Source organism: Melanotaenia boesemani, chromosome 12, assembly GCF_017639745.1.
Source record: "Melanotaenia boesemani isolate fMelBoe1 chromosome 12, fMelBoe1.pri, whole genome shotgun sequence".
Classification (NCBI taxonomy): Eukaryota; Metazoa; Chordata; class Actinopteri; order Atheriniformes; family Melanotaeniidae; genus Melanotaenia; species Melanotaenia boesemani.
Window position 1 is genome coordinate 37,121,401 of NC_055693.1, and position 10,427 is coordinate 37,131,827.

Consider the following 10,427-nt stretch of genomic DNA (forward strand, 5'->3'; position numbering starts at 1 on the left):
TACAAGAACGAAAATACAGCATTATCATTTCCCTTCAGGCATTAATGAAGTGCGTTTTTAATTTAATTTTAGAACCCAGACTTCAATGGGTCAGATGGAGGGATGGATCCTCCCCAGAACCCAGACCACAATGGGTCAGATGGAGGGATGGATTCTTCCCTGAACCCAGACCTCATCAGGATTGAAGCAGTGTGGGATCATCTGGACAGAGAATGGAACAAAAGTCAAAAACATCCAAAGAAGAGTTTTGGAAAGTCCTTTAAGGATCCTGGAGAAGTATTCCTGGAAAGTCCTTTAAGGATCCGAGGGAACTACTCCTGGAAAGTCCTTCAAGAATCCTGGAGAAATACTCCTGGAAAGTCCTTCAAGGATCCTGGAAAACTATTCCTGAAAAGTCCTTTAAAGATCCTGGAGAATTATTCCTGGAAGGTCCTTCAAGGTTGCTGGAGAATGTTTCTATTATGTATTTCTCTAAGGGGGGAAATCAAAGAGGCAAAGGCACCATTATATCATCGACCTCTTGTGGATTAGACTTTCCTGACCGCTGGGGGTAATGGAGTTAGGGAAAGGGAAGGTTAAACGAAGAGAGTTCTGGTTTAAAAAAAACCAGGCCAGCCATGCCATACCTTACCTTACCTTACCTTACCATACCAGACCATACCATACCATACCATACCACTCCGTCTTCATCTCTAACCCGTCTGTCCCCTAGGACCTCCTCCAGATTTACCTCTAGCCCGTCTTTCTCCTGAGACCACCTCCTTCTCCACCTCTAACCAGTCTGTCTCCTGAAACCTGCTTTGTCTCCACCTCTAGCTTGTCTGTCTTCTGAAACCTCCTCTGCCTTCACCTCTACCCTGTCTGTCTCCTGAGATCTCCTCCGACTCCACCTCCAGCCCATCTGTTTCCTGGGACCTCCTCCAGCTCCACCTCTACCCGGTCTGTCTCTGGGACCTCCTTCGTCTTTACCTCTTAACTCGTCTGTCTCCTGGGACCTCCTCCAACTTTACCTCTAGCCAGTCTTTCTCCTGGGACCTCCTCTGTCTCCACCTCTAACTTGTCTGTCTCCTGGCACCTCCTCTGTCTTTACCTCTAACCCATCTGTCTCCTGGGACGTCCTCTGTCTCCACATCAAGCCCCTCTGTCTCCTGGGACCTCCTCTGGCTTTACCTCTGACCCATCTATCTCCTGGGACCTCCTCCGTCTCCACCTCTAACCCGTCTGTCCCCTAGGACCTCCTCCAACTTTACCTCTAGCCCGTCTTTCTCCTGGGACCTCCACCGTCTCCACCTCTAGCCTGTCTGTCTCTTGGGACCTCCTCCGTCTCCACCTCCAGACTGTCTGTCTCCTGGGACCTCCTCTGTCTCCACCTCTAGCCTGTCTGTCTCCTGAAACCTCCTCTGTCTTCACGTCTAGCCCGTCTGTCTCCTGAAGTCTCTTCTGCCTCCACCTCTAGTCCGTCTGTCTCCTGGGATCTCCTCCGTCTCCACCTCCAGCCTGTCTGTTTGCTGGGACCTCCTCCGGATCCACCTATAGCCCATCTGTCTCCAAGGACCTCCTCCGGCTTTACCTCTAATCCGTCGGTGTCCTGGCACCTCCTCCGTCTTTACCTCTAACCCGTCGGTGTCCTGGCACCTCCTCCGTCTTTACCTCTAGCCCCTCTGTGTCCACCTCTAGCCCGTCTATCTCCTGGGACCTCCTCTGTCTCCACCTCTAGCCTGTCTGTCTCCTGGCCCCTCCTCCATTTTTACCTCTAACCCATCTATCTCCTGGGACGTGCGCTGTCTCCACCTCTAGCCAGTCTGTCTCCTGGGATGTCCTCTGTCTCCACCTCTAGCCCGTCTGTCTCCTGTGACATCCCCTGTCAACACCTCTAGCCTGTTTCTCTCCTGGCACCTCCTCCATCTTTACCTTTAACCTGTCTGTCTCCTGGGACCTTCTTTGTCTTCACCCATAGCTTGTCTGTCTCCTGGGACGTCATCTGTCTCCACCTCTAGCCCATCTGTCTCCTGGGACATAGTTTGTCTCCACCTTTAGCCCGTCTGTCTCCTGAGACCTTCTCGGTCTCCACCTCTAGCCCGACTTTCTCTTGGGACGTCATCTGTCTCCACTTCTAGCCTGTCTGTCTCCTGGGACATCGTTTGTCTCCAGCTCTAGCCCGTCTGTCTCCTGAGACCTTCTCGGTCTCCACCTCTAGCCTGTCTGTCTTCTGGGGCCTCCTCTGTCTTTATCTTTAGCCAATCTGTCTCCTGGGACTTCCTGGCTCCATCACTAGCCTGTCTGTCTCCTGAAGGCCCATTTCTGCTCCCTTTTGTGCATAAACAGTGACATCCAATTCAAACATTGTCCTGTGTCACAGTCCTCATACTTCCATGCATGTTTTGCGTTGCCATGTGTAATAGTACAGGGGGGCGCTGAACAGCCCAAAAAGGCAACCAGCCGCGCCAACAAGGGACTCCACGCTGCGATGCAGCCCTGTTCACATGCAGTCAGATTCTAAACATATGAGCTAGAGGGACGTTACAATATAAAAAAAAATAGCATTTTTATTTAAGCAAGAAAAAAATAATTAATGGAAAATAAAACACACACAGAGGTCCGAAAATTAAGTTGCACTAAGGTAGAGGAGGGAAACCATATCAGGGCGCGGGCTTACCATGCGGCAGGGTGTGCCTCAAGTACCGTGGCTCAATTGTGCTGTGATCTATAACATGCACAACAATCAGCTGGAATCTGAGTAGAAAGCAATGAAAAAAAAAAACAGACAACGTACCAGACATCCAGCAGAGCAGCCAGTCGTGCTGCGTGGAGGCTGGCTCCTTGCAGACAGCACGCCAAGCCAAAACCTTAGCGGCGCCAGCCACAATCACCACCAGAGACAAAAGAAAGTGGCCAGCTGGCCAAACACATCTGCTTTTTAAAAGCACCCGGCCACCAATCAACGTAGCTGGCAAAACTATATAGTCTATATAGTGGCCAGGAGAAAGACAACCTCCGGCCACATATGGTTGTTAAGTCAATTCCTCCACTATGGGGCAGTGCTGAGTTCAGAGTTCACTTCTGTGAGCCGACATCAGTTTCAGACACCGTTTAGTAGTGGTAATGCATTGTTATAGTTGTTTCCAACCGCCCAACACAGCCTAAACACTGGCATATAGTCTTCAAAAGCTTGTTCCATTCTTGATCCTCTTCTTCTCTGTTTCTTTCGCTGGTCCATGTCAGCTATTCTGCCCCCATGATTTCCAGGGGTATCACTCCATCTTCTGCATCATAGCTAAGCTCCCTGAAAACAGACCAAATTACACATAACTGATGCAGAAGATGTCTGCGTATCTGTCTTCTGCGTCCAGCATTTATGGGCCTTAAAACGTCCTCTGCCTCTGCCTCCACCTCTAGCTGGTTTGTCTCCTGAAAGGATGTCTCAAGTCTCTCCTCAGGTGGAGGGAGATCAGGCTGCAGGGGGACAGAGTGGAGGTTTGATAGAATAAGTGTTGGTTGTAGTGTCCTAGTTAAAGTCGATGGAAAGCCGTTTTATTCAAAATTAAAAAAATAGAAAAATAACAAAATTATTGAATATATATATATATATATATATATATATATATATATATATATATATATATATGCATTAATTTATTTAATTGGGATCATGAGGACACTTTTATTTTGGAGTAATTTTTGGGAGCAACATATAGTGCAGCACCACATTGTGCTGCGCCTATTTCGTGCTTCTGTTTTATTTTGGATCCTTATATTCAAATTAAGGGGCGGGGCACATGGGCAGAGTTTGTTGAGTGACGCTGGTGTGGGCAGAGCAGAGTGCCTCTAGAGAGAGTGGCGCCACCGGAAGCTCAAAACGCTTGCCGATCACGTGGTCCATGTAGCCTCCAAAAGTTCCAGGAAGTGCTTGGCGGCCAATACAAAATAATAAGAAAACTACGATAATCGGTAAATAATGATCAATGAAGGCTTTGCTTTGCAATATTTTTATAGTTGTGTTCATTGATATGAATCATGTTAAGTTTACTAAACCTGTATGACATCAACATCAATGCAAATCATAATATTTTCTGTTTTTTTAACTTTATCTTTCAGACTTGACTGAGGCATACCAACAGGTGACGACAATGATTTACCAAGTGACTACACAATAAATCTAGGCTCACAGCATAATGATAACTGTTCTTACAGGAAAACTATATCCAATAAATAAAATTTAGATCCCAATTCATTTCAAATAAATGGGTTATCTATTCTTACTTATTAGTATCTACTTGTGTGAATTGCTTTTAAGTCTTAAGACTTATTTTGACTGAGGCAGACTGATAACTACACAAGTCTGGACTCACAATATAATGTGTGCCTACAGAAAATCCATGGCAAATAAATACAATTTTGATTTCAATTCATGGAAAATACATGGCTTTCTATCACTATTTGTTAACTATCCCAAGACTTACTCCCTACATTTACATAATAAATCAGACAAACACCCTTTGTTTTCCAAATGCATTTAATACCTAAAAGAATTCCTTTACAATAAAACTCGACTAGATCAGCATGTCTAGCCATTTCTTTTCTCTGTTATCCTTGAATACAGTCTTCACCATGGTATGCTGTGCTGGATGGGGATGCTCCAATCGCTCAGAGAAAGGCGTGCGTATGTATGGCTTCCCCAAAGACAGGGACAGAAGGAAAATATGGATGGCCAAAGTCAGCAGGATACATCTGACCACCATCAGGGACTGTGAAAACAAAAAAATATGTGAGGTAATCATATTAAAACAATGCATTTACACATTTTCAAAGACCATATCATTGGGAAGTTTATTTTTAAATTAAACACAGAGAACACATCACAGGGAGATTTTGAGGTTGCAGAATGTAGAAAAAAAGACAGGAAACAACACTTAAAAGTGGCCAAACCAGGAAGGTGAAGAAGAACAGTATCCCAGTTAACGTCAGGCAACCCCAGAACTGCTGAAAGTTCTTCAGGACAATGCTGCACGAGGGAAGACTGATATACTTCCCTTAAGCATCTCTTTGCTTCTCTGCTCTCATCCTGCACACTGGGAGAGTGCTGAGTGCTGTCTAGTGCAGCAAATGCACTCAAGTACAATCAGCCACTTATTTTGTATATTTTGTTAAGTTCTTAAGGTTAACATGTTTGTTACATTTAACAGGTTAGGTTTTATAGTAGCAAAGATTGTAAACATATATACTAAGAGTATTGTGCTATCTAATACTGTGTATTCATCTTCATATCTTTGTCCATAATTCCACAGCCTTATAAATACATTAAAATTAAATAAAAATGTAACTACAATCGCTCTCCCTACACATTAACCTCGCTATCAACGGCGTTGGATCAATTTATATTGACAAACAGAATTTACATTCATCAGCCTGTGGCATCTGTTGCTATCAGTGTGCTAGCATAAACTTTTATCGGTTTATAATCTCTAAATATATTAATCTAGACGGTGACAATCCGTCAACATATTTACTTACTCCTGTCAAGTTGATTTCGATGCACAACTGATATGGAAATATGACTATTAAAACATCTTACCTTGAAGAAGTGTAGCTCCGACAATCTGCTCCATAGGTGTGTCCCAATTCAGGGTCTTTTTTTTTTTTTTTTTTTTTATTGAATAGAATAAGGTACAGTACAACATCATGTAGAGGTACAGTAAACAATGCAATATAGTGACAGAAGGGAAAAGAACAGAAAATGGGACAATATGAGTTACAACCAGTAATGTAAGGCAATAATAAGAGGAGCAATTATCAAAACAAAAGAAATTTGGAGACGTTTGAGGCAATTTTTTGGGCATATTTGGATTTGAGACACCTCAATGAGGAGTAATAAAGTTTGAAGTCATTCAAAAAATGCTTAAAACATGGGACAGAGCTCCTCCATTTACTGCAATGTATGTGGTATTTAGCAAGCACCAAGACAATATTCACTACATCAGTTATTTTGTTATCAAGATCGTTCATGTAATATAACACAAAGCTTGAGGTGAATTCAGGGATGTTTGTTATTTTTGAAGACAGCCAGTTTCTAATGTCACTCCAAAATTTAGTAGAAATGGGACAAGTAAAGAAAAGATGTTCTAAGGTTTCTACAGGGTGATCACAAAAAAAACAGCCAGCTAGATCAAAATTAAACCGCTTGTGTAGAAAGTCAGCTACCGGATAAATTTTATGACAGATTTTAAAATGAATCTCTTTGACCTTCGGTGGAACTGGCCATTTAATGAATTTTGAGAAAGCATTTCCTGCTATGGCTGACTCTACTGCAGCTGATTTTCTGTTATAATCGCTGAACAGTTTAGATCTGAATGCAGCAGTCAGAACAGAGTTGTTGCATTTTTTATTGGTTAAGTTACCGTAGTCTCCTATTATTAGTTCAGGTAAGGTTGAAGTGACATTAGAGTACATTAGTGTATTTTGGATAAGATTAATTAGGGCAACAGGAATTGCTTTACAATTTTTTTGGTATTCTTTAAGAGTACAGACCAGGTCAAACTTTTCTACCAATTTCTTATAGTCTAACAAAGCACCACTGTCATCCATCAAGTCAGTTATAAACAGAATACCTTTCAAGTACCATTCGGTTAGAAAGACTGATTTCCTATTAATTAATATTGCCCTGTTATTCCAAAGCACAGAACCATGTGGGGTAAAGTTGTGAGTGAATATCATTTTCCAAAAGTGCAAGACTTGTTCGTGGAATTTGGATAACTGGATAGGAATTTTGGTTAGGTCATAGTCACATCTGAGCAGCAGGTCTAAGCCACCAATTCTTCCGAATAAAGCTCTGGGAATATGAAACCACATGGAGTTGGGGAGTGAAAAAAAAGTTTTTAACCAGTTTACTCTAAAAGAACCAATTAAGGCCTCAAAATCTAAAGCTTTAATGCCACCTTCATTGTATTCTCTAGTTAATTGAGATCTTCTTAAATAATGGGTTTTATTTCTCCATAGAAATTGAAAAATGATTGAATTAGCCGTTTTAATGTTACTGTTAGAGGTAAAAATAGAATGACACGGATAAATTAATTTAGACACCCCGTCAGCTTTAGATAAAAGGACCCGTCCAAAAATTGTGAGATCTCTTGTTAACCAACGACTTAAGGATTTCTTCATATCAACTAACCGGTTTTCAATGTTCAGCTCTTCTCTCCTACAGAAATTCCTTGAGATTATCAGTCCCAAATAGTTTACTTCAGACTTAACCTCAATGGAGGCAATAGACGTCTCTGGACAGGAGTGGATCGGGAGCAGCTCACATTTTTTAACATTGAGAGACAGACCTGATGCACAAGAAAAAACAGAAATGGATTTTAATGCTATATCAACCATAGTTTTATCCTTTAAGAAAACTGCTGTATCATCTGCAAACTGACTTATTTTGAATTCTTTGTCAAAAACTGTTATACCTTGAATCTTAGAGCTTTTAGTAATAAGTAATGTCAGCATTTGAGTTGTCAAAATGAATAATTTTGGGGAAATTGGACAGCCTTGTCTGATGCCTTTAGACATGGGAAAACTTGGAGTCATTTCTGCCCCAAGGGAAATTGAACTACTAATATCAGTATAAAACATCTTAATTATAGAACAAAATTTTGCTCCAAAGCCCATATGTTTTAAGGTTTCTAAGATAAAGTTATGCTCTAGCGAGTCAAACGCTTTGTAAAAATCAAGGAATAGAATTAAACTGTCACTGACAATAAATTGTCTGTTATCCAACATATCGAGTATTAATCTGGTGTGAAAGTGTATATTCCTGCCCTTTATGAATGCCGATTGACATTCATTTATAACAGATGTTAAACCAATATTTAAGCGATTTGCGTATACAAGGGCTAATACTTTATAGTCTGTGGTTAGTAAGGGAATCGGTCTCCAATTTTCTATGGATAAGGGATCTTTGTTGGGCTTGGGAATCAGTGTAATGAGACCACGTTTCATGGTGGGGGAGAGATTATTACTGGATATACATTCTTTAAGGGCATCAAACAGCATCATTCTAATGTCCTTCCAGAAGAAAATGTAAAATTCAACAGTTAATCCATCAAGGCCTGGTGACTTACCCTTAGCCATTTGATGGATTGCTATATCCAGTTCTTCAATTGTAAGGTCATCATCCATGCTGTTTTTAAATTCGCAGTCAATTGTTTCAATAGATTCATTAATTTTTTCAAAACATTGTTTACAATTGGATTCTGAATAGTTGGAAGAGTACAATTTGCTGTAAAAGTTTCTAATTGTTTCATTAATAAGATCAGAATCTTCTGTAACAACACCGTTAATGTTCAGTTGTGAAATTTTCTTTTTTGATTGCCTCTGTTTCTCAAGGCTAAAAAAATATGAAGAATTTTTTTCGCCCTCCTCGATCCACCGAGCCCTAGAACGAACAAAGGCTCCCCGAGCCTTATTTAAATAAACATCATCTAGTTGAGACTTAAGATTTTCTAACTCACCCTGCTCCTCAGACGTTAACACACGTTTTGCACATAAAGCATTAATATTGCTAACAAGATAAGATTGCTTGGCCCTCAACTGTTTTGACGTATGTTTACCAAACTGTATTGCTAAAGTCTTAACACTGAATTTAAACCACTCCCATCTGTTTACCGGTGAAGCTTCCAATTTTGAGATATTTTCAATAAGCTTCCTTACTTCTATAGAAAAATCTTTATTAAGCAAAAGGCCACCATTAAACTTCCAATTTGAAATTGAGGGTGATTTGCTTTTATTTAAGGAAAGGAACAGGGTTATCGCACAATGATCAGTTAGAGGGGAGGGTGATATATCACACTTTGAAATACTACTCATCATAATATGTGGGATTAACCAGTAATCTAGCCTTGAACACTGTCCATTGTTGGAAGCATTAAACCAAGTGAATTGTCTGGAGTTAGGGTTCCTTAACCTCCAGCAGTCTGTCAGATTAGTACTGGAGATTAGGTTATTAAAGATGTCATCAAATAGGTGGTGCTGTGCTCTTGAGGGAAGACGATCAATTGCATTGTCCGGGACAATATTAAAATCGCCCCCCATGGCAACCTGATCGGTTGAATATTTTATCTTCCACTGCTTTATCCTCTTCTCAAGATCACCATAAAATATTTTGTTCAAACCTCTGCTGTTAAATCCATATACACATACCAAAATAAACTTTGCTCCATCAATTTCAACTACTGCCATTAACCAATGACCATTTGTATCACTTTCCTGGTCTAGGACTGATCCAGGAAACCTGTGAAACAAAATCATGACCCCAGCTGAATGAGATGTACCATGACTAAAGAGCATAAGATCTCCCCATTGAAGTTTCCAGAACTTTATAACCTCATTGGACGAATGTGTTTCTTGCATGAAAATACAATTTGCTTTCTGCTCCTTGCAGTAAAGGAAAGTGGCCTTACGTTTGACATCATTTCTCAGTCCCCTAGTGTTTAATGATAACAAGGATAACATATTCAAATCAGATGCGCAAAAAGGTCAGGAACGATGCGCAGGAATGAGTAAACTACCTTAGCCAACATACATCAAAAAGCAGTGCAATAGCCCTTTAAACAAGAACAACGTCAGTATTTTTTTTCTCTCTTTTTTTTTTCCCTTTACTCGGGATCTACTCTTTTATTGTCTATGAGCGCGTAGCCTTCTTTCAGGTAAGCTCGCTTACCCCGCCTCCTCGCTTCTTGCACCAGCGGCCACAGCTTGGTCCTGGCAAGTCTGTCCTCCTTAGAAAAATCTTCCTTGAATCTGATGTGCAGATCCTTGCAGACTTTTGCATCTTTAGACTTTTTCCAAACCTCATCCCGGACGGTGCGCATACCGAACTGTATGATAACTGCTCTGGGAAGATTGTTGGAGGATGCAGCGCTGGCTTTCTTCCCCAACCGATGAACCGTGTCAACTGTGTCCCGCAGGCGATCCACTGACACAGGAATAACTTTATTGAGGATCCCGATGATGGTCTCCCGTATGTTTTCGTCATCCCTCTCTGGTAGGCCAGTCACCCTCAGGTTCCATCGTCTTTTGTAGCGTGCTTGATCTTCATAGGAGACTTTTAACTTGGCGTTCTCATTTTGAAGGTGATCTATCGTGGCCTGAAGTTCAGAGATGGCCTTCTTATTCACATCAGTGGCAGTAGTATTTACCTCGATGCGCTTTTCAATGCCCTTCAAGAGTTCAGTCTGGTTGTCCATCTTCTTATTGAGCTCTTGTATAGCACACAGGATAGCAGTAGTAGCTGAGTTTTCTTCGTGTTCGGTCTCGTCTACCCTCTTCTTTTTTATCTTTTTATTTTTTAATGGTGTATGGTCCCAGTTGACTTTTTGCGCTTTTGAGTGAGACTTGTCTCCGTCCGCTTCGTAGGTATCTTCAACTATGGCTTCAAGTGTTTCCTC